The sequence below is a fragment of the Arachis ipaensis genome, chromosome B09 (assembly GCF_000816755.2).
Source record: "Arachis ipaensis cultivar K30076 chromosome B09, Araip1.1, whole genome shotgun sequence".
Taxonomy (NCBI): domain Eukaryota; kingdom Viridiplantae; phylum Streptophyta; class Magnoliopsida; order Fabales; family Fabaceae; genus Arachis; species Arachis ipaensis.
This window is the reverse complement of record NC_029793.2, coordinates 119,978,207-119,981,134: the sequence shown is the minus strand read 5'-3', so window position 1 is coordinate 119,981,134 and position 2,928 is coordinate 119,978,207. Positions and strand designations below refer to the sequence as shown.

The 2,928-nt window shown below is 32.3% G+C and overlaps 1 long non-coding RNA gene across 1 annotated transcript; it reads left to right on the top strand.

Annotated features, from left to right (window-relative positions):
* LOC110266680 lies at positions 523–1,362 on the top strand. Its single transcript, XR_002354160.1, has 2 exons — positions 523–780; positions 875–1,362. It is a non-coding gene; the product is annotated as an uncharacterized LOC110266680 (long non-coding RNA).

Below are 2,928 nucleotides of genomic sequence, written 5' to 3'. Positions count from 1 at the left end.
AAAAAAACTCTAAACCATAATTACTAATTGAATATTTTTTTAAATTGATATTGCATATATTTATTTCTATATATATATACTAACATATTAAAATAATTTTTTAACAATAAAAACAATCAAAGCAACGATAATAACTATTAAAAAAAATAGCAAACTAAGTAATAACGGTAAATTAAAGCATATGCATTGTTCATATATATAGTAAAGAAATAACAAAAATCATGTTCTATAATTCTGTACGACAAAAAATAAAAGTATCTTTAATAACAGTATAAACTAGATATAAATTAAAATTAAAATAAACATGACATGAGGTGCATCATTCCGACTGAATGTGTGGCACAGAAGGTAGGTACTTCATCACCGTATTTTTATTGTATAAATCTGTGGAGAGTTACCACTTGATCTTTATACTATTACATTTTGAAGATTTAGTAACATTTTTCTTTTAACATTTATTAAAGTGCTAGTAATGGTCATAAAATTAAATATTAAGTAACATTTATTTATAAATATTAGTAAATATATTTAATTTTTTAAAAAGTGTTATCTTTTCCTAATTACTTATTCACATTTACAGAACAAGCAAAACTCACTGCTCACAAAATCAAAATCTCGGACTCTTCAGATCCAAATCTCGCTCACTGTTCAATCTAATCACTTATTCCTTCGTGCGTTTGCTTCGAGCTTGATTTCACTGAATTTCAATCTCAATCTGGCTCTTGTTCGATCTGCTCTCGATCTTGCTTTGGCTTGATCTCAATTCTCGATATCTCTCTGGTGAGACTGCAATCTTTGAACTCTCTCAATTCACCTAAGTCATCACTGCTCCTCTGTCCTCCTCGTTGTAAGTGTCTCTGATTGCCGCTCGCAGTTGTTGTCGCCGTCGTCCTGTAGGTAGGTCATCCTTCGATCCTCAATGTGTTAATTTATGTTACGAATGCGTGGCCAACCCCTAATTTAGCGCTTTTTAATTCTGGAATATGTTAATATATGCATTGATTTTTATTATAAATTATGATTACTGTAGTTGATTTTCAAGAAATTAAATTCCCTATGTTTAGCACTATGGAATTCAGACAAATTTTAGTCTAAGACTTCTGATCTCTCCGTTTTTCATTCCTCAATTCTTTCAAGGGCTTCGATTCACTTTTTTTGGGGAGATTTTCAAGGGCTTCTTACTCTGAAACTATTGGAAGATGTGGTTTCGATTCTTCGAATAAAGTTCAAGGAATTGTTTCTTCGAATAAATTAATTTATGCATTAACATTTGGGGATCTTTGACGAGCCTTGCAGGAGGTACAAAGAGCTGCAAAAGCTACTTCTAAAGGTGGTTGTAGTCATTGACAATTTTGTTGACAATTTTGCATTTTTTCTCTGAATATTTCAGAATTTATTTGATTTATGTATACTATACTATGAAGTTTAAATTTTAGCTCGTCTTTTATTCTAAATCTTGAAAATTGTCAGTGTTCTTGTTCTGTTAATTGGTTTTTAAATGAGAGGTATGGTTTAAGATAATTGTGTTTTCACTAGTTTTGTGCCCTTGCATAGTTTTTGAATTGTAAACTGAGGTAAACTCTTGCTTTGAGTAATGATAAACCCATATTTTATGATATATTTTATGCTTAGTTTGAGTGATTTATTCAATCCTTCACCCATTTATTCATATTAATTGCATGGTTTTACTTTCCCTTCCTTATCATGTGATGTATGTGAAAAATATGTTTCCTATGCTTTAAAATTAATTATTTTAATTACCTTTATTTCCATTCGATGCCGTGATTAGTGTGTTGAGTAGTTTCAGATCTTCTAAGGCAGGAATGACTTAAAGGATGAAAAGAAAACATACAAAAATGGAAGGAAAGTACAAAACAGAGTTTTTTGGAGAAAGTGGCATCCACGCGATCGCATGGGCGACGCGGACGCATGCCAAGCGCGAAGAAGCAGCGACGCGCCCGCCTGACTGACGCGACCGCGTGGCAATGACAACTCCGAATGACGCGACCGCGTGACCCACGCGGACGCGTGACAGAGGCCACGCACCAGAAATTGCAGAAAATGCTCATAGCGGTTTCTGAAGCCCTTTTTGGCCCAAATCCAAGTCCAGAAGGCATAGACCAGAGGTTATGAAGTGAGGGAATGCATCCATTCAAAAAGAGAGTCTCCACTTTAGTTAGTTTTCATGATTTAGATTTAGTTTTGAGAGGGAGATCCTCTCTCTTCTCTCTTTAGGATTAGGATTTAGAATTAGGATTTTATTTGCTTTCCGGATTATCTCTTTATCAGGTTCAATATTCCTTTTTATTTACTTTTGCAATTTAATTTATGAATTCTTTCATGTTACAGATTACTCTTTTGAATTAATGTTATTTGAGGTATTTTAGTTTAATCTTGCTTTATTTTATCTATGTTATTGTTATTCCCATCTGAAGACATTTTTATTCCAGTAAATTTACTTTTCTCCTTTTGGTCTTGGTTAAGAAATCAGTAACTCAGAAGTTATCAAACTCAAACATGATTGATAATTGTTATCTTTGCTAATTAAATTGAACTTCAATAATCCCAATCTTTTCTTAGGAAATAAATAGGATCCGAAGATCAAACCAATTAATCCCTTGACCTTCCTTTATCTTAGTAAAGGTTAACAAAGTGGAATTAAGATTAAGATTTCATCATTGATAAGGATAGCCAGGATAGGACCTCTAATTTCTCATTTCTCATACAAAGTTTATTTACAGTTATTTATTTATTTTACTTGCCATTTAAATTGCTTGTTCTTCATTTACTTTATTTGCTAATTAGAAATTAGATTCCTCATTCTCAAAACCCCAATTTACAAAACCAATAATAAGAACATACCTCCCTGCAATTTCTTGAGAAGACGACCCGAGATTTGAATACTTCGGTTATCAATTTATTTAAGGG